General features: G+C 31.4%; 1 protein-coding gene across 9 annotated transcripts in view; it reads left to right on the top strand.

Moving 5' to 3' along the window:
- Positions 1–23695, top strand: part of LOC149796957 (teneurin-m-like) — a 432723-nt gene that overhangs the window by 200843 nt on the left and 208185 nt on the right. For 6 of the 9 annotated variants that reach the window (XM_089961631.1, XM_089961639.1, XM_089961636.1 and 3 more), the window contains one exon: positions 6076–6178. The exons of 1 other annotated variant lie outside the window; for it this stretch is intronic. The gene's annotated coding sequence lies outside the window, so the exon portion shown is untranslated. Of the gene's footprint in view, positions 1–6075; positions 6179–22269; positions 22575–23695 lie in introns of those variants that run through there. 2 more of the 9 variants (XM_089961632.1, XM_089961635.1) reach the window with 2 other exon arrangements.

Raw genomic sequence — 23695 nt, 5'->3', positions numbered from 1 at the left:
GCCTCATTGCTAGGCATCTCTTGAAACTGCCACACTGCAGAGATTGTAACGCTATGACTGGAAAATTGTTAAGGCTACGTTAAAAAGCTAAACCACACATACACACAGACACACACACACACACACATACACACAGACACACACACTACTATAGGATGTGTGATTGTGGAGTAGGTGCAAATTTATAAAATGTTGTGCAAAATGATCTTCATATTGCATTAAAATTATACAAATGTTCATGATTCATGTCTTTGCTAAATACATCCGATATTTAAAAACTTCCCCATTTAGCACTACTTATAGACCAGAAAAGCTTATGGGATAACTTGTTGTCCATTGTCTGTCATAACATCATTTAGGTACCATAAATTTGTTACCGCTATCCCACCTGGTCTGGAGAATTGCCACTTTATTATGCACACATTCATCCCAAGGTATAGTTGATTTTTAATGATAATGGTAATACTCAGACATCATCTTGACAGAAGCCATCATGAAAACCTTGTTATTGTTACTCTTCCTGAACAAATGGTTATATCACCATGAGGTTATTGCTAAAATATTTCTTACACTGTCTTATTGGTGCTCAAAGAAATTGGTGCCAAACCAACATCCTGTTAGCTATGGCAGCCCTCTTGAAAATTCTTGGATGTCTGTATGATCCTTAATGAAAATGGTGCCAATCTCACAGCCAGTCTTGAAAATATTTTTATTGCTACTTCTCCAGAGCTGTAAGTATATCAACATGGGATTTTTAGGAGAATCCTTTTCATGATTTCTATTTGGTCCTAAATGAAATGGTGACAATCTGACATCCATGGTGACCATAGTGTAGCTTACATCTTGAAAATCTTTTTATTGCTACTTCTATTTAATCGGTGGCCATATTGACATGGTGTTTTCCCCAAAAGTCTCAGTGATTTATTAGGTTAGTCCAGAATGAAAATGGTACAACTCTTGCATCAAGTATGGCTGCCATGATAACAATCTAGAGAATCTTGAAACTGGGTCATCATTAAAAGACTGAATTCAGGTCTAGTTCTTCCTGAATGAAAATGGTGTCAATCTTACATCCAATAAATGTCCACCGAAGCAGTAATCCAACTTGATTTTAGCATTAGCCAGTTAAAAGGATTCATTCCTGGATATTCTTTATAGCCCATAGAGTGTCAGTCCATATGAAGGACATTTTCAAAGAGAAGGTGGAATCTTTATCTGTCTTTCTCAAACAAACAATGCTTCAGCTATTCATTTCTGGAATAGACGCTGTGATAGTATACCTTATGGGAGTCCTAAAGTGTATTGTATTGTAGGCAAGTTTTTCCTTCTAATGGGGTTCATTCATACTATTGCCATGGCATACTGTGAGAGATGATAATACCTTGTAAAGGACTTTTAAAAAATTGATGTGCTTGACATTGAGAGACCATTCTACTTTAATTAAGGATACACTTAAATGTACATTTAAATCAATGGTGATTTACAAGTAGAACTGATCACTGTTACTTTGGTACTGTATTATTATTACTCTGTTATAAGTCTGCAAACAATAAAAATCTTGATCTGCCATAGCGTAATGAGCCTGCAGTTGGGCTCATCTTAGAAGCAAGTATATATGGTACCTTTTCAAACACTGACCCGAATAGATTTACAGTCTCTAATGTAAGTGTGTGAAATCTCAGCAGGAATTTAACCATGGCAACGGGTTTTTATAGTAATTTTAAAAATATAGAATCAAAATTACGTTATCAAACTTATGTGCCTTGTAAAATATTTAAAATTAATTTTCTCTATACAAACAGAAGATCTAATTCTAGTTAGCACAAAACCAAAACACTGAGTGTTATTCACAATAAACTTGTATCAAATTAGAGTGTTAATCATGATAAACTTGTATCAAATTAGAGTGTTTATCATGATAAACTTGTATCAAATTAGAGTGTTAATCATGATAAACTTGTATCAAATTAGAGTGTTAATCATGATAAACTTGTATCAAATTAGAGTGTTAATCATGATAAACATGTATCAAATTAGAGTTAATCATGATAAACTTGTATCAAATTAGAGTGTTAATCATGATAAACTTGTATCAAATTAGAGTGTTAATCATGATAAACTTGTATCAAATTAGTGTTTATCATGATAAACTTGTATCAAATTAGAGTGTTAATCATGATAAACTTGTATCAAATTAGAGTGTTAATCATGATAAACTTGTATCAAATTAGAGTGTTTATCATGATAAACTTGTATCAAATTAGAGTGTTTATCATGATAAACTTGTATCAAATTAGAGTGTTTATCATGATAAACTTGTATCAAATTAGAGTGTTAATCATGATAAACTTGTATCAAATTAGAGTGTTAATCATGATAAACTTGTATCAAATTAGAGTGTTAATCATGATAAACTAGTATCAAATTAGAGTGTTAATCATGATAAACTTGTATCAAATTAGAGTGTTTATCATGATAAACTTGTATCAAATTTGAGTGTTAATCATGATAAACTTGTATCAAATTTGAGTGTTAATCATGATAAAGTTGTATCAAATTTGAGTGTTAATCATGATAAACTTGTATCAAATTAGAGTGTTAATCATGATAAACTTGTATCAAATTAGAGTGTTAATCATGATAAACTTATATCAAATTAGAGTGTTAATCATGATAAACTTGTATCAAATTAGAGTGTTAATCATGATAAACTTGTATCAAATTTGAGTGCAAGAATGGCAGCATAAATGAGCTGACAAAACTCTGCACATCTCAGTCAATCCTGTTGACCATACAATGACTGTATCCTGAAAGCTGCCATTTGGACCAACTCGGCTTTTACAAAGCAAAAATTGACTGAGAATTCTCAAATGCAACAAACTGTCCTTTCATTCACAAGCTCAATCTTACGGTCAATCCAATCGTAGAAATAGTCAAGTTGTCTGAATAGATTGTAATTTCGTTTTTGTGATGGTATTGTCAGTGAACATTATATGATATTTCTGCAAATGACTACACTGACATAAATCTGAGCCTTGTTTTCATCTTTGCAGTCAGACTTACATTCCATGCAATCATATGATTGGGTTTTAGCTTAAGTTTAAATGTAGAGTTTAGTGTTTTAGGTGAAGCTCAAACTGAGGCGTTACAAATCCTGTCCCCAGATATCACACCTTTAAGAACTTGGTGTTGATTATCGGTTTTCTCCAGGTATTTAGGTTGCCTCCAGAGTCCAGCACCAAGATCACCACCATCCAGTTCTAAGCTGTAGATGTTACAGTTTATTTGTTGCTTGAACTGTATTTTGTGCAGTGGACATTTAATATGGTTATTGTTTAAACTGTCTTCAAAATCTAGTGTACATTGCTCCCTCCAAGAAATGAAGTTTTTCCTTAAAGCTGCTGGTAAAATGTTGCAGGTCACCTACAAGTCGGTATATTGGCAATCATTATTTTAAAATAATTAAAAAAGTTTAAAATTTATTATAGAATTCTTTTTATGATGTTTTGGTATAATGGAAACACTTCTGTTTGCATTGCAATCAATGATGATGGATAACCCATGCATTGAATAGGGTGAATAAATCACCATGATTATGGTAAGAGTAAACACTGCAACTGAATAGCTTTTGCATCGTTAATCCAAGTTTTTGAATTCTCAGCAGGAATTCAGTATTGGATACATTTTTATGGTATTTTTTTTTTTCCTACAGAATTAAAGTCACTTCATCAAACTTGACTGGCTTTTGCGAGAATTGAGATTAGATATTTCCATGCAAACACAGAAACTAGTGTGGTTAGAACATTGTTATTGATGATAAATGCATGCTTGTATTAAATTTGAGTGCAAGATTGACAGCAAAGATGAGTTGTACTGGCAAAACTCTGCACAATCCAGATTAAACATCCAAACTGAGAAATTTGTTTTTGTGTGATGATTTTCTTTTAAAATGCCAGGCAGCACATTTAACAAGAATCTAATCACTTGAATTTATTCAAGTAAACATGGCATTAATGCCTTGATGTGTGATGCATAAATGTTGTAGGAACAGTGGATCAAGAAACCAATGGCTGTACAAATAGTTCATTGCTTAAAGTTGAAGAAATGAGTTTTTCTTAATAATCCCCTCATCATTAATGTTGTGATAGGATAAATGGTATTTTCCTTTCATTTGTTCATACATTTGCATGTTCATTCATTTGTATGTTCATTCATTTGTTCGTTCATTTGCATGATCATTCATTTGTTCGTTCATTTGCATGATCATTCATTTCTTCATTCATTTGCATGTTCATTAATTTGTTCATTCATTTGCATGTTCATTCATTTGCATGATCATTCATTTGTTCATTCATTTTCATGATCATTCATTTCTTCATTCATTTGCATGTTCATTCATTTGTTCATACATTTGCATGTTCATTCATTTGCATGTTCATTCATTTCTTCATTCATTTGCATGTTCGTTCATTTGTTCAATCATTTGCATGTTCATTCATTTCTTCTTTCATTTGCATCTTCATTCATTTGCATGTTCATTCATTTCTTCTTTCAGTTGCATGTTCATTCATTTCTTCATACATTTGTATCTTCATTCCTTTGTTCATACATTTGCATGTTCATTCATATGTTCAATCATTTGCATGTTCATTCATTTGTTCATACATTTGTATGTTCATTCATTTGTTCATACATCTGCATGTTCATTCATTTGTTCAGTCATTTGCATGTTCATTCATTTGTTCAATCATTTGCATGTTCATTCATTTGTTTATACATTTGCATGTTCATTCATTTTTTCATTTTGACCTCAGTATATTAGACTCATTTGACCTGCACTGATGAAAACTTAATATTTTGGAAAATTCTTGAGGAGAGCAACTCACTGACAGCAGAAATAGGTCATCCTGTTCCTGCTTAAGTGACTTTTGTATTTTCAGCTTTTGTTCGTTACATGTATCAGAGTTCTTTATACAAGACGAGTATTGTGATGGATCCAAATCCATTTTGTTCCAATTATGTTAAAATTATATTTATCATGTTTCATTGTACATCTTTACCATTTACAGATGGTAAAACATTTTTAACAACTACATAGTCAATAAAAGCTTTTGGTGACTCCATTGCAAAATCAACAAGTGCTTGATTTTTGTTTTTGGTGGTTGATCTGGGAATTAGCATTTAAATGATCAGACCGAGCTATTTCTTATTAATGAACTTGCAGATTTTGTAAGGTTTAATCATGGTGTCCATTCTTGATTTTCACATATTTGCTGATTTTTAAGGGGTGGTATTCATCAAAATCAGTGGGTATTTGTGTATTCAGATATACATCCTGCAGTTAATACAGTTAGCTGGAAGAAATCAGTGGAGGTAATGAAATGGCCAGATCATATCATCAGTACATCTTTTGAACATTTTAATGCCAGCACTGTGGGTACAGTACAAGATGGCATACTTTGTAGATTAAGTACAGTAATACCTCGTGCATTCGCGTTTCTGGATTCGTGAATTCACGGATTTGCGAAATTTTCATTGGTACCCTCTACGTACATGTTTTCTTTATTTTATTGAATTGCACCTTCGTTATATGACTTCTGTGACATATGAAGTTTACATAGTTTACCTTCCTGACAATGGCAAAGAAAACGTCAGTCATTAAGTTTACAGTCCCATTCGTTACTTGGTTTTACCTTACTGTGAGTGCAAAAGAAAACGGCAGCCAATGAATTAGTATAGGGGTAATATTAGTATACATGTACCGTACTGTAAATGCGCTAGTGTGGCAAATACCCATTAGGCGATACTGTACTCTTTTTTTTACGTCAACCAGTTATTTCTCATTTTAAGGGTAATGTATTAAGCTAACTTTTAAATGAAATTAAAGTGCTTTGGGAGCATGATTTGGGTCATATTTAGGGTTTAAACCCTAGAAATAAGCATTTATTAGCATTTTTAGTGATTCATACCAAACATTCGTGATTCCTCCTGATCCGCGACTGGTTCTGGAACCTAACCTCGCGAATGTTCGAGGTATTACTGTACAATCAAATAATGTACAGTCATTTTTTTCAGTAGACAAGAGAACACAGTCTGTGAGCAAAGGGGTAAAACAGCTTAGTGGTGGTTGCAGTAAAGCCAGTGAAACAGTCCTCATATAAAAAAAAACCAATATAAGGTAAGATGAGAAGGATTTGTATGCCTCTTTAAACATACTTCATATTCTGTCCAGTTGGAAACTTTTACAGATCTTTACCTTGGACTGTTGGTCACTAGTTTTGATTGATAAAATTAGTAGAAAGCCACATATCAAGGGAAATATTTCAGACAGGCAACTGCATGAATTCCCAAGCAAATGCCAACTGTACAACTGGTATTGCTTCTCTATTTGTAAACCTTGTTTGTATCAGACAGCATACCAATAACAGAAGTAGAATTGAATTGATATTGCAGACAAATTTGAACCAACCATTGGGCTGTAACAAGAAAGTGGAGGTGCTAAATGGGAATGCATTAGTATATTGCCATATTACTTGGAAAGCAGGAAATGATTGACATGAAAACAAAATGAAAGTATTTACTTAGCTTTTAGATGGTTTCAAAATATGCAAGTTCATGAATTATAGATAAGGACAGGCATGGTTTAGGTCTTGCCATCATAATTCTTTGCCTGTCAAAAGTAAATGCAATCAGATAACTCTCTCTGCTCACTTGTGTGCAGTACAAACAATATAGACCCTGATCTGCCATTGCATAATGCTCTGGTGGATTAGGATCTGTTTTGTTGTTTTACTGATTACTCCTAACAAACAACATAGACCCTGATTTGCAATTGCATACTGATCTGGCAGGTCAAGATCTGTTCTGTTATTTTACTGACTACTCCTAATAATGCTGCATAGACCCATATCTTTGTCTATGAAGTGGTCACTTGGATATGGCTTATAAGTATATACAGTTGGTCTTTTTTTAAATAAAAAACTTTATTAGTCCTTTGTGTTAAAAAAACTTTAATTAGTCCTATATTTGTATCAAATGTTTACATTTTTTAGTCTTTTCATTTGAAGTCTTCATTTTCTTGGCTTAGTAAATAGCAATGTTAGTTCTCGTATGGATCTAAATGTTTCATTGATATACAAGTTGGTGCTTTATTAGATCGAATCATATCATTGATATATAAATAAGAATTTTATTAGGCATTACACATAATCATATCATTGATATATAAATAAGAATTTTATTAAGCATTACACATAATCATAGCATTGATATATAAGAATGAATTTTATTAGGCATTACACAGAATCATATCATTGATATGTAAATAAGAATTTTATTAGGCATTATACATAATCATATCATTGATATATAAATATGAATTTTATTAGGCATTACACAGAATCATATTATTGCTATATAAGAATGAATTTTATTAGGCATTACACAGAATCATATCATTGATATATAAATAAGAATTTTATTAGGCATTACACAGAATCATATCATTGATATATAAGTAAGAATTTTATTAGGCATTACACAGAATCATAGCATTGATATATAAATAATAATTTTATTAGGCATTATACAGAATCATATCTTTGATATTTAAGTAAGAGTTTTATTAGGCATTACACATAATCATATCATTGATATATAAATAAGAATTTTATTAGGCATTACACAGAATCATATCATTGATATATAAATAAGAATTTTATTAGGCATTACACAGAATCATACCATTGATATATAAGTAAGAATTTTATTAGGCATTACACAGAATCATAGCATTGATATATAAATAATAATTTTATTAGGCATTACACATAATCATGTTATTGATATATAAGAAAGACTTTTATTAGGCATTACACAGAATCATATGATTGATATATAAATAAGAATATTATTAGGCATTACACAGAATCATATCATTGATATATAAATAATAATTTTATTAGGCATTACACAGAATCATATCATTGATATATAAGAATGAATTTTATTAGGCATTACACATAATCATATCATTGATATATAAGAATGAATTTTATTAGGCATTACACAGAATCAAGTCATTGATATATAAATATGAATTTTATTAGGCATTACACAAAATCATATCATTGATATATAAGAATGAATTTTATTAGGCATTACACATAATCATATCATTGATATATAAGAATGAATTTTATTAGGCATTACACAGAATCAAGTCATTGATATATAAATATGAATTTTATTAGGCATTACACAGAATCATATCATTGATATATAAAAAAGAATTTTATTAGGCATTACACAGAATCATATTGATATATAAATAAGAATTTTATTAGGCATTACACAGAATCATATCATTGATATATAAGTAAGAATTTTATTAGGCATTACACAGAATCATAGCATTGATATATAAATAATAATTTTATTAGGCATTACACATAATCATGTTATTGATATATAAGAAATACTTTTATTAGGCATTACACAGAATCATATGATTGATATATAAATAAGAATATTATTAGGCATTACACAGAATCATATCATTGATATATAAATAATAATTTTATTAGGCATTACACATAATCATATCATTGATATATAAGAATGAATTTTATTAGGCATTACACAGAATCATATCATTGATATATAAGTAAGAATTTTATTAGGCATTACACAGAATCATATCATTGATATATAAATAATAATTTTATTAGGCATTACACATAATCATGTTATTGATCTATAAGAAAGACTTTTATTAGGCATTACACAGAATCATATGATTGATATATAAATAAGAATATTATTAGGCATTACACAGAATCATATCATTGATATATAAATAATAATTTTATTAGGCATTACACATAATCATATCATTGATATATAAGAATGAATTTTATTAGGCATTACACAGAATCATATCATTGATATATAAATATGAATTTTATTAGGCATTACACAGAATCATATCATTGATATATAAATAAGAATTTTATTAGGCATTACACAGAATCATATCATTGATATATAAATAATAATTTTATTAGGCATTACACATAATAATGTGTTATTGATATATAAGAATGAATTTTATTAGGCATTACACAGAATCATATCATTGATATATAAATATGAATTTTATTAGGCATTACACAGAATCATATCATTGATATATAAATAAGAATATTATTAGGCATTACACAGAATCATATCATTGATATATAAATAATAATTTTATTAGGCATTACACATAATCATATCATTGATATATAAGAATGAATTTTATTAGGCATTACACAGAATCATATCATTGATATATAAATATGAATTTTATTAGGCATTACACAGAATCATATCATTGATATATAAATAAGAATTTTATTAGGCATTACACAGAATCATATCATTGATATATAAATAATAATTTTATTAGGCATTACACATAATCATATCATTGATATATAAGAATGAATTTTATTAGGCATTACACAGAATCATATCATTGATATATAAATATGAATTTTATTAGGCATTACACAGAATCATATCATTGATATATAAATAAGAATATTATTAGGCATTACACAGAATCATATCATTGATATATAAATAATAATTTTATTAGGCATTACACATAATCATATCATTGATATATAAGAATGAATTTTATTAGGCATTACACAGAATCATATCATTGATATATAAATAAGAATTTTATTAGGCATTACACAGAATCATATCATTGATATATAAATATGAATTTTATTAGGCATTACACAGAATCATATCATTGATATATAAATATGAATTTTATTAGGCATTACACAGAATCATATCATTGATATATAAATAAGAATATTATTAGGCATTACACAGAATCATATCATTGATATATAAATAATAATTTTATTAGGCATTACACATAATCATATCATTGATATATAAGAATGAATTTTATTAGGCATTACACAGAATCATATGATTGATATATAAGTATTTTATTAGGCATTACACAGAATCATATCATTGATATATAAATAAGAATTTTATTAGGCATTACACAGAATCATATTCATATATAAATAAGAATTTTATTAGGCATAAGGCAGAATCATATCATTGATATAGAAGTAGATAATACTGGTAGTTAAAATCTAGTAACCCCCATTTTATAGCATTAAGCCCTGTTTTATAGTAGCTAATGTACAGTAAGGCTTGTTTTATAGTAGTTAAAATATGGTAGGCCTTGTTTTATAATAGTTAAAATTGAGTAATCCTTGTTTTATAGTAGTTAAAATCCAGTAATCCCTGTTTTATAGTAGTTAAAATCCAGTAATTCCTGTTTTATAGCAGTTAAAATCTAGTAATCTGTTTTATATTAGTTAATATACTGTAAGCCATGCTTTTAAAAGACAGTTAGGGTACAGGGACAGTTTTTCTTTTACATGTCCTCTGTATGAAGAATTTGGCTTGAATACACTTTGACTTTATTTACGTACTTGAATAAACATTTTATTGTGTCAAAATTTCTTTCAGCTTTGATATATAAATATCTAATTGCATAAATACATACTTGATATCAATTCAAGGTGTGTGTGGGTGTGCGTGTGTTGGTGTGTAGTTGTGCATGTGTGTAATAATAATATAAACTTTGAAGTCTTAAGTAATACATAGTTCACATATTTTATTTTCCAACAGTATCATTTTACAAGCAGTGAAAAAATATGTACATTTTTAACAAATTTGTCATGTGATTATTAGATAGATGTTTCTTGATATACAGGACTACTATGCAAATTTTTTTTCTTATGGGGATTCCTGGAAGTGTCTGTGATACAGAAATGTCATTTAAGGCAGGTTTCAAAGATAGTGCTTGTTACTTCCTTCAGTACCATATGTTTAATGTTTTTTTCTGACAGCCTTTTGGTTAATTTATATATATATATATATATATATATATATATATATATATATATATATATATATATATATATATATATACATATATGCTTGTTTTTCTCTCTGTTAACTTTACATTGTCAGAATTTTTCAGTATTTTATGATATTGCACACCTTCATATTGCACTCATGTGCAGGGCATGTGTGCATCATTTTCTTTCGAAAGTTATGTCTAGTGTGTGACCAAGTTCAAATTTATCTGGGCTGGGTTATGTGCACATTGTTGTTGTGTAATGATGAATCTGTGCTTGTGTATTTAGTTTGGAATACGGCATACATTCAGTTACATGTACTTTGTTTCGTGTAGTGTATTTTTGTTTACATAATTATATAGCTGCCAAGTTTCTCCTTTTTTTTTCCGTATTTGTCCCGTATTTTGGATCTGAATACGTTTGTACATTTTTGGGGCAAAAAATACGTTTTTCAAAAACAAAATATAAAAAATTTCCTTGCATGTTTCAGTTTAGAATGGGCACTCGGTTCCATTCTGATAGAAATGTATCGCATGTTTATAGGAATACAGTTCTACAATATGATTGGTTTATTCAAAATCAAGGCTACAATGCCCATCTTTATCCACCATATTGGATTTGCAAACAGTTACCGCTATCACTGTATCTCATCTTTGTAATATTCAACTTCTAATCATGTTGAATAGGAAAGCAGAATATTTAGAATTTTCTCCAGGAAAGACAAGAAAAGAGAACTGAAAGGACAATTGTGCCATCTTATTTAGAAACCATCTAGTAAAGGAGAAAACTCTATGTTTTGCAAATTGTGTAATGTGATTTTGCTATTGGGCATGGATGCACCCATGAAATAAAGAGCACGAAAAAAGCTAATAAACATCAGCTTGCTGCTTCATCATACACAACTCAGCCTGAACTTACAATGCACATAAACACCAGAGAGAACCTTGATGTAATTCGATTGAAATTCGTTTTATTAAATTTCTTTTGGAAATTAACCTTCCTATTTCAGTTACTAGTGTTGCTGGCGATTTATTTCGCACCCGTTTTCCAGACAGTAAAATCGCAAAGGATTACTCGTATGCTAGAACGAAAACAGTTCAATAAGAAAATCACACAAAATTGAGATCATCAATGAAAGTTGATACATTCAAATCGATAATGATTGGGGAAAAAAAATAAGGTGTGGAAAAGGCTACTATAAACAGCCTGTGTCTGAGTGTGTTGCACTCTTACACCTTCTGAATGGGCACCTGAATGGAACATGGTACAACACATGAATCTTTGACATAAAATAATTATGTAAAGCACTGTCCTACTTTACTGATGGTTGTATATATTGTAAATAGTTACATATGCATTAACATTTTTAAAAATCAGTATTTGTTCCTGAAAATCTGTATTTTTGTCACAAGCAGTCAGTATTTTTGTATTTGGGGGTTAGCAGCTACGTAATTAAGCCTTAAGTAAAATAAGAAAATGAGCATATAATAAAAAGGTTACACATTTTTATGGGAAAATATGAACTTGTTTTGTCTGATGGATATACTCCACTCCCAAGGTCATGCAGTATTTCCATTCATATATATATTGGGGAAGGGGATGGGGATGTCATGGCTTGGTTTGAATCTGGTAATATACCATGATTAGTGCCATAATAATATTATTATTATTATTATTATTATTATTATTATTATTATTATTATCAGTACACTATTATTAATATATTACTTGAGTATTAACAGTACCAGTTCACTATTATTATATTGCTGGAGTATTACCAGTACACTGTTATTAGTATATTACTGGAATTTTACCAGTACACTATTATTATATTGCTGGAGTATTACCAGTACACTATTATTAATATATTACTGGAATTTTACCAGTACACTATTATTATATTGCTGGAGTATTACCAGTACACTGTTATTAGTATATTACTGGAATTTTACCAGTACAGTAGCCAAAAATTACCCTTGCACTACATCTGTTGAATCTCTTTCTATGCTTCCTTTCTGTGTTGTCTAGGCTGTTTGTCTTTCAAACCTTGTATATTTATACAAAAACTGGTCTGTGTACCATTCCCTGCCAGTAAATATAAACATGTTATGAGAGGGATTTCTCTGAGATTGCACAGCTTTTACATTTATCAGATAAAGCCTTTCACCTCCACCTAACGCCTGTTTGCAGACTTTAGGGGCAGGATTTGAGAGCAGGATCTTCAGTTTCTTTGTGTGGGTCACATAACAACAACAATTCATATAATCATTTCTCTTTGAGATTACTTTTGTACCACAGGGTAGTTGTTTTGCAGCTTTTAGAAAAGATGCTCACAAGTAAAGTTTAATTGTGGCGATTCATTTATTTCTAAAGAATTTAGAAATTGTATCATGTGAAAGATTTATTAAATTACAAAATGTAAATCCCCCTGCCCCCCATTATTTCAACAAGAAAACCTCAAATATCTACAGTCACAAGTATAAGGATAGCATCAGAGCCAAAATATTTAGTACTGCACAAATGGTATTTTTTCAGGGTTTGCAGAAATTCACAGTGCACTTTCGTAGGAGAGATGGGCTAGTTGGAATGAACAGTATCATTTTTATGTTCTAAATGAAAATAGTGATGCACTGACATCCAATATGGCCACCTCAACACCTCAATAGCCATTTTGAAAACCTTGTTATTACTGCTCCTCCTGCATGGATATCACATTATCATTGGGTTTTCACTTAAACTTATTATTGTGTCTCTTCGATCCTAAGGAAAATGGTGCCGATCTGACATTCAGTATGGCTGCCACAGCAATTGTCGTACAAATTTTGTTATCACTATTCCTGAATTTATTGTCATATCAGCATGAGGTTTTTCACTAAAAGGCTTTTTATGTATAGATGGTGCTAGACGAAAATTGTACCAATCTAACATCTAATATGGCTACCAGTGCAGCCATCTTGAAAATCTTCATATCAATACTTCTCCTGAATTGATGTGTGGGGTTTTCAAAGAAATGCTTATGTTATCAGCGTCAAGACTACTTCTGAAGATCGCTACTATTCATCACGTTTCCTTTTTATTTGCACATGAGTGCATGGTATAATATGGAAGATTGTGAAAAAAATACCGTTAGTAATTAATCTTGCAACTGTTAGAAAAAAGTCATAACTCAAAGCAACTTTGAAAATTTTTAATTAAATTGAAAAGAGAAGTCAACTTTAGAAAACAAGAAACACTATTTTTTTAATACAATTTATGATAAACTGAGAAGTTGATGAAAGAAGGTTTGCTTCTTGCACCAAATGTATGTATGTATGTATGTATGTATGTATGTATGTATGTATGTATGTATGTATCTATTTTTCTAACTGTCTTGTCTGTCTGTCCATCTATCTATTTCCATATCTGTCTAACCACACACACACACATAATTTAGGAGAGGACATATCTTTTTAACCACACACACACATAATTTAGGAGAGGACGTATCTGTCTAACCACACACACATAGTTTAGGAGAGGACGTATCTGTCTAACCACACACACACACATAATTTAGGAGAGGACATATCTGTCTAACCACACACACATAGTTTAGGAGAGGACGTATCTGTCTAACCACACACATAATTTAGGAGAGGATGTATCTGTCTAACCACACACACACATAATTTAGGAGAAGACGTATCTGTCTAACCACACACATAATTTAGGAGAGGACATATCTTTTTAACCACACACACACATAATTTAGGAGAGGACGTATCTGTCTAACCACACACACATAATTTAGGAGAGGACGTATCTGTCTAACCACACACACACACATAATTTAGGAGAGGACATATTTGTCTAACCACACACACACATGATTTAGAAGAGGACATATTACATCCTATAGATCCAACTCCTTTTGCAAAAATATTAACTGCTGAATATATATTTTTCTTATTTCTTGCAATTAAATATTATTATTATTATTATTATTATTATTATTATTATTATTATTATCTAACATATCAGAAGGAGGCACAGGTATAACTTGCTTTAAGAAAGCACAGAAGTGTATGTCATTGGCTATAAAGCCCACTTTTTACATGTCCTAAAGTTGTGTGACACCTTTTCTGGAGCCACACTACAAACACTTTGTGAAGATCTTTTAGTCATTTTTTTTTTTTTTTTGGTAAACGAATGCCAGTAAAATCCTGTTAGAAAGATTACAATTTGTCATGTTTATTGCCATACACAGTTTTTGACAGTATTTGGGGAGTGCCATATGTACAGTTTAGATAAAGTTTATTGGGAAAAGAAGGGCATTTCTTAAAATTAGGATATATAGTTTTAAAGATAGATCTGTTTCTCACTTGTACCATATTTGTCTCATGATATGACCATCTCCCTGATTTAAAGAATTTGGCAAATATTAGCTGATAGTATTTTTGATAATAACGGGATATGCCATACTTACTGACTTATATGTTGAGTGAAGTTGCTCCTGACAAAGATCTTGATCTGTTGTTGCATAATGCACATGCAGATCAGGGTCTGTTTTATTTGTTTTACATATTACTCTTAAGAAACTGCACAGATCCAGATCTGTGGTGCATTATGCAGAGACTGATCTGGGTTTATGCAGTTTGCGGTTGGACAAACCATTACATATGGTGCCTGTTGACAAATTTATGACTGGTCCCTCTGTCTTTATCATAAGAGAAATAATTTAATAGGATTGTTGATTCAGATATTTTATTTTTGGAAAATACTGGAAATAGGTTTTGATGGCATGGGTCTTTCAGATATATAGATGGAGTGGGTACGCTTTAATTTTCAGCAATTTGCAGTGCATGAGTAACAAATTGATATTCCTAGCATGTACATTTTGTAGACAGGAGTCTCCATTTCACAGATAGAATGGCTTGAATAACAGATAAAGCCACTGGCTTTGATGTATCAGATACCCAGTATGAAATATGCAGAGAATGAGGCACTTGGCTTGATTTAATGCTGTAACAGTCTTGCATTGGGGGATTTGGAAGACTTTAAATGTAGTTACACTGCAAAAATTGAGATTTTACTTGTCATTTTTCTGCTGAGCTGGTATTATTGGATATTTGCTGGTGAATCAGTATTTAAACAGAATTTAACAATTTAGTTTGCTCTCAGTGTCAGAATTGGCCCTAGTCTGTAAAACAAGTGGAGGGATTTCACATTGGTCAGTATGACACCTTTATTGCATGACATCCAACCGGCACTGCAAGAAATGTCCTGTATATACTTGCCCACAGATCTGCTGGCATATCTGAATCTGTACAGTTTGTTACGTGTCATCAGTAGAACAAATAACAATGACCCTGATCTGCAGGTGCATTATGCTATGGCAGGTGAGGATCTTTGTTGTTTGCAGTTTGACTTGACTTATAAGCTAGTATATACAGTAAAATAATAATATTGCTTTTGTTTGGTGGCAAGAAACATCCAGTGTTAAATGGCCTGTTAATCAGTATTTAATGAGAAAGCTAAGGTATGAATGGCCCAAATATAAGGGTAGATAACTCAGGAAACCTTGGTAGTCATGCAATAAAGCAGTGGTTATATGAAATGCTCCAATTTTACTTTGCTATAGAGAGCACAGGTCTTTACCTGACAGATGATTTCCAATTATGGTCTGATTAGGATGTCCTACATGGAGAGGTGTTATCCAGTTTTTGAATTGATTAAACATAAATCTTGGATTCTTCCCAGAGTAATGCTAATTTTGTATGTAGCATAACCTGCATAATCAAATTAGTCAGTTTGATCTTTAGTTATTCTTTGCCTATTTACATTCATCTAAGAAAGTATTTATTCTTTGAACAAAAATATGATTTTTGATTCCCTATTATGTTAATGATTCTTTAAATGTAACCATCAACACATTAAGAAAATGGAAACAAAGTATCTTTCCTTGGGAAACACCAAGGCAGCAGTCACCCTTTGCAGACTTGAGTGAGTATCAACCCTGTGACCTATGGATTAGGAGTCTAATGCTCAACCAAATGAGCTGCCACAGCTCTCGCCTAATATGTTGAATTAAAATGACATGATTTCTGAACATCAACTAAAACAAAGTAAAGCTTGTTTTTTAGTTACTATAGCTTGATTACTATTTACTGACAATACCTATGTAGGGATACATTTCATATTACAGCTGTGTGTCCCAGCAGGTCACAACTGTCACAAATTTTGTTTTGGCTCAAAAATGTGTGAATGACTTGATGGATTGATAACAAATTTGGTATTTGACTTTACATTAAGAAAACCTAACTCCCAGTTTTCCATTCAAGTTCATGTCTTCTTAATAAATTTCTAAAAGTCTTCATTGATTGGAATAATATGAGCTGTACGTTTGGAATACTTTGGTTGATTTCCTTTTCACTGTTTTCTGGAAAATCATTTTAGACTTGTGACCCTTTGAATTTGCCCTTCAATTTATTTTCTACTTGTCACTTTTGAAGGAGTTTGTGAATTTGAGTCAAATTTAGTACGAGATTTTGTATTAAGAAGACCTAGGTTAAGTTTGATTTTCATTATTTACTAAGTTTTATGGAGTTATGGACCCTGTTTGGTTTCAATCCTCACACATCAGTTTCCACTTGGTAAAAATTCTAAACAATTATTTGAATGTAGGTCAGCTTTAATTTTTACTGTTTTCTGGCAAAGCTTTATTGAGTTATGTTGATCTTATAACTTTATATGTTAATTGCATTTTATTGCCTAGGGCTTATGAACTGAGTTATAATTTTTAGCTCTGCTGGTCATAGACCAGAAGTGCTTATGGGATGTTCTGTTGTCCATCATCATCTGTATGTCTGTCTGTTTGTTATTGCTGCTCTTCCTAACTGTTTGCAGGATTGCCATGAAACTTTAACGACACATACATCCCATGGTCTTGTTGGAGCTGGATGAAAAAGGTGCTGCCCAAACATCCAGTATGGTTGCCACAGTGGCCATCTGAAAATTCTTGTTATCTTTACTCTACTTGAACTGAAAGTTATATTCATGTGGGGATTTCACCAAAAGACTTCTTGTCAAGTTGGTCTTTAATGAACATGGTGCTTATCTGACATTCAGTACGGCAGCCACACAGTGGACATTTTTAAAATCTTGTTTTTTTTTTACTCCCCCCTGAATGGATGGTGTATCACCTTCAGGGTTTCACTCGGTGATATCTACTTGGTCCAGAACAAAAATTGTGCCCGTCTGATGTCCAATATAGCTACCACAGCAGCCATCTTGAAATTCTTTTTATTGCTACCCCTCTTCAAGTGAAAGTCATATTGACATGGGTTTTCACCAGAGGTCTACATGGTTTTAAAAGAAAATGGTGCTGGTATGCGGCCTGATATGGCTTTTTCAGGTTGAAAATCTTGTTATCACTACTGAATGGATGGTCATATTATCAAGTTTTCACTATAAGACTTGTTTTTTGGTCCTTAATTAACATGGTGCTGATCTAATGTACAATATATGTTCATCTCGAAAATCTTGTTATCACTACTGAATGGATGGTCATATTATCAAGTTTTCACTATAAGACTTGTTTTTTGGTCCTTAATTAACATGGTGCTGATCTAATGTACAGTGTATGTTCATCTCGAAAATCTTGTTATCACTACTGAATGGATGGTCATATTATCAAGTTTTCACTATAAGACTTGTTTTTTGGTCCTTAATTAACATGGTGCTGATCTAATGTACAATATATGTTCATCTCGAAAATCTTGTTATCACTACTGAATGGATGGTCATATTATCAAGTTTTCACTATAAGACTTGTTTTTGGGTCCTTAATTAACATGGTGCTGATCTAATGTACAGTATATGTTCATCTCGAAAATCTTGTTATCACTACTGAATGGATGGTCATATTATCAAGTTTTCACTATAAGACTTGTTTTTTGGTCCTTAATTAACATGGTGCTGATCTAATGTACAATATATGTTCATCTCGAAAATCTTGTTATCACTACTGAATGGATGGTCATATTATCAAGTTTTCACTATAAGACTTGTTTTTTGGTCCTTAATTAACATGGTGCTGATCTAATGTACAATATATGTTCATCTCGAAAATCTTGTTATCACTACTGAATGGATGGTCATATTATCAAGTTTTCACTATAAGACTTGTTTTTTGGTCCTTAATTAACATGGTGCTGATCTAATGTACAATATATGTTCATCTCGAAAATCTTGTTATCACTACTGAATGGATGGTCATATTATCAAGTTTTCACTATAAGACTTGTTTTTTGGTCCTTAATTAACATGGTGCTGATCTAATGTACAGTATATGTTCATCTCGAAAATCTTGTTATCACTACTGAATGGATGGTCATATTATCTAGTTTTCACTATAAGACTTGTTATAAAGGTGCTGATCTAATGTACAATGTGTGTTCATCTCGAAAATTTTGTTATCACTACTTAATGGATGGTCATATTATCTAGTTTTCACTATAAGAGTTTTTTTGGTCCTTAATTAATATGGTGCTGATCTAATGTACAATATGTGTTCATCTCGAAAATCTTGTTTTCGCTATTCCTTTTAAAGAGAATGCCATCTTGACTGGGGGTTTTCATCAGATGAGTTCATATTGTGTCTACTTTGTCCTAAATGAAAAAGATGAGATCCAGTATGCTCATCATGGTGGCTGTATTGAAAATAATATTATCACTTCCCATTTGGATCGTTATACAATATGAGGTTTTTGCCTACTCACTTTTTATGATGCCTAATTAGTTACAAAGGAAAATGGTGCCTGTTATAATATCTGATATGACTGTGATGATAGCTGTCATGAAAATCTTGTTGTCACTATATCATTATGACATGGGTTTTGACTTTAAATTTTTTTTCAAAATCATGTCTACTTTGTCTTAAGAGAAAATGGTGCCAGTATGACATCTGATATGTCCACCACAGCAGCTAATTTGAAAGTTGTTATTGTTGAAGAATAGAGGATGGTTTCAATACTATACAGCTAAAAGGAAGAAATGTTATTGAATTCCTGGAAATTCTGTTCTCCCATTAGAACTTTAGTCCCATCAAGGGACTTTTGTCCCAATTTCAGTACATTTTATGAAACCTTGCCAGTATGTAGTCACACAGTCATATCTATGTTAATTATTGCTGTTCAATCACATTCAAGTAATAGCTTCATTGATAATACTGTTCAATCATACATCAAGTAACAGCGGGTAGCTCTGTGCATTGGTAATACTGTTCAACCATAAACCAAGTAACAGTGGGTAGTTATGCAAATTCATTGGTAATACTGTTCAATCATACACCAAGTAACAGTGGGTAGCTATGCAAATTCATAAGTAATACTGTTCAATCGTACACCAAGTAACAGTGGGTAGCTATGCAAATTCTTTGGTAATACTGTTTAATCGTACACCAAGTAACAGTGGGTAGCTATGCAAATTCATTGGTAAGACTGTTCAATCATAAACCAAGTAACAGTGGGTAGCTATGCAAATTCATTGGTAAGACTGTTCAATCGTACACCAAGTAACAGTGGGTAGCTATGCAAATTCATTGGTAAACCGTGGGTAGCTATGCAAATTCATTGGTAATACTGTTCAATTGTACACCAAATAACAGCGGGTAGCTTTTGCAAATTCATTGGTAATACTGTTCAATCGTACACCAAATAACAGCAGGTAGCTTTGCAAATTCATTGGTAATACTGTTCAATTGTACACCAAATAACAGTGGGTAGCTTTGCAGATTCATAGGTAATACTGTTCAATCGTACACCAAATAACAGTGGGTAGCTTTGCAAATTTATTGGTAATACTGTTCAATCGTACACCAAGTAACAGCGGGTAGCTATGCAAATTCATTGGTAATACTGTTCAATTGTACACCAAATAACAGCAGGTAGCTTTGCAAATTCATTGGTAATACTGTTCAATCGTACACCAAATAACAGTGGGTAGCTGTGCAAATTCATTGGTAATACTGTTCAGTCACATACAACAAATGCTAGCACTGATGATGGGTTGGTAATACTTTTTGAATCACACACAGTATAATAACTGGTATTCATACTTTTGGGTGTGCATTAATGTTCAATCACACAACCTAACAGGCAGTAGCCATACTGTTGTATTAGTAATACTGTGAAGTCACACACTTAACAGCCAACTGGTGGATGTGCTATTGGTTGTTGTTTTGTTTCTTTTTGAGACAAGAAAATGCAATGTGCAGTAAGTAGATTGAAAAGGTGCACAAGATAAACATGGAGACGAGATTTACACACAAAATCCATGATACTCCATTGCGTGCATGTGCCGGTTCCCCCTACAAATTACATACATTACAACCAATTCAAGTTGGTAATTTATGTCCTTCATTCTCTCACATTTTGTATCCATGCATCAGTCAGTATTGATTGATAATTAAAAAATAATTTTGAATCTGTTTAATTGGAGTAAATTAGCACATGAACTCAACAAGTCATATTAGGTGTATATGGAAGTTATGTTGAATTTTAAAGACATTTTTAAAAAATTTGAATGCTGATAAATGATTACACGCACATTTTGTTATGTTTTTCTTTGACAACAGAATAGTAGGAGAATTGCTACTACTACTGACTATTTTATTTCAAGGAGCAGATTGTTTGTTTTGTACAATTTCATCTTCACTGAAGTCTTTCGGAAAATATATTTGTACATCGGGACAAAAAGATCACACTACTACTACCTTGTCCATAACATTGTTGACGCTTCTATTATTTTTTCACATGCACACAAATGAAAAATAATAGCTACATAAATTATCATTTCCTCAGATGCATCAAATTTGCAACATTTTATGACAAAAATGTTCTCATTATACAAAATTTGAGGACCAAATTTACTTTTACTGTTGGTAGTAAATGAAGATTTAGAGAGTGGAAAATTGGAGATAATCCAGTTACTAGATACAGTATTTGTTATGCTAAATCAGTAGAAAGCATTAAAGGGCTGTATTGGCACCTGAGGGAGATTCATGCAGTTATAGTGTGTATTGATGATCTAACTTGCACATCACAAGCAGTTAAGTGAAGTCTGACACCTGAAGTGTTTTCAGCCTCCCATATTCTCAGCAAGCAGAGCCTTGACACCCAACAGAAATTGGGCTGATCATGTATTGCATAAATAAGCAATTATGTACACATGATGTGGTAACAGACAGGGCTTTGGGGGACTATTGCTACTTGTGGTAATTGGCCAGTTAATACACTCTCACAGGAAACAGTGAAGAGATGCAAAGCAGGACTACTCACAGAGAAGTACCACAAAGTGTTTCCTCTTCTTTTCTTACAGTTATGTAAATGAGGATTTGTCAGGTTTTTATATTTAGTGGAGAAGGGGGAAACAGCACAGTTAATTATCCATGGAAATTACTTGCCATAGAGACTGACAAATAGGAGGATAGCTTGTGCTCTTGATGTTTGAAGTAACAACAACCTTTCAGCCACAGGGAAATATTCGTTTGATGGCCCCATTTGGATTCTGGTTGTAGTAGCTCTTGAGGATATTTTGCAACTGGTTGTAATTGCCTGGATGATTTTTCAGCAGTAACATGAAAAGGTACAGTAATATGTCAGTCTCCATGTGCTATTTAATCAGATAGGGATTGTGTTTGTGTTTTCAATATCTCTTAATGAATTAAAATAGAATCTTTTTTATTTTTTTATACAATTACCCTTTATAGTATATTTTTTCCTTTGTATACAATCAATCATAGAAATGGTACTTTTTTGGAGAATGTTTTTTCTTGTTGAAAGTTTACTGTTTTGTTTGTACTGACGAAATAATCTATATATATGTGGTTTTGCCTAATTTAACAATAATAATAAAAAATTATATGAAAACAATAGGATACTAGTTTCTTGCGAATTTATTGTTTATTATATATCAGAAAAAGGTAGAGCTATTCCATTGCAATTCTATATATATATACATATTTTACATATATATATATATATATATATATATATATATATATATATATATATATATATATATATATATATATATATATATATAAAAATAAAATACTGTTTCTTGTAGACATCATAATTGCCGTTACTTGTAGATATAATTTTAATCTCCCTTGGATCATGTGCCATAGAAAGAATGAAACAAAAATGTCATCATGTATGTCTTTAAGCCTATTATTATTATTATTATTATTATTATCATCACTACAATTACTACTGCTCCAGTGGCCGAAGTCCTGGCCAAGTGACTGGGTGGAATGTAATACCACATGTCTGCTGCATGCCCCTGTGCTTAGACATCACTATAAACTGCCACACTGCAGACATCATAGCGATATGACAAAAATTGTTTAAAGCTACGTTAAAAATACAAAAACTCACATTATTATTATTAATATTGTTATTATTATTATTATTATTATTATTATTATTATTATTATTATTCTCCAGTTACAAGCTTGAGAAATAGATACTATGTAATTGTTATTACATGTATTATTATTATTATTATTATTATTATTATTATTATTATTATTATTATTTGAGTGTCCAGTCAGTTTATATTTGGAACAATGGGTGACAAAGAATAATCACAAGTATTGAAGAAGCCAAACCGAAATATCTTTTGTCCTCTGTTTAGACATCAAATTCATAATTTTCTACAGTATTATTAAAGCTTCAGTGCTGTCATTTATCATAAATTTCATC

The sequence above is a fragment of the Sinohyriopsis cumingii genome, chromosome 6 (genome assembly GCF_028554795.1).
Source record: "Sinohyriopsis cumingii isolate HCF-2022 chromosome 6, ASM2855479v2, whole genome shotgun sequence".
NCBI lineage: Eukaryota > Metazoa > Mollusca > Bivalvia > Unionida > Unionidae > Sinohyriopsis > Sinohyriopsis cumingii.
This window is presented reverse-complemented; position numbering and strand designations above follow the sequence as displayed.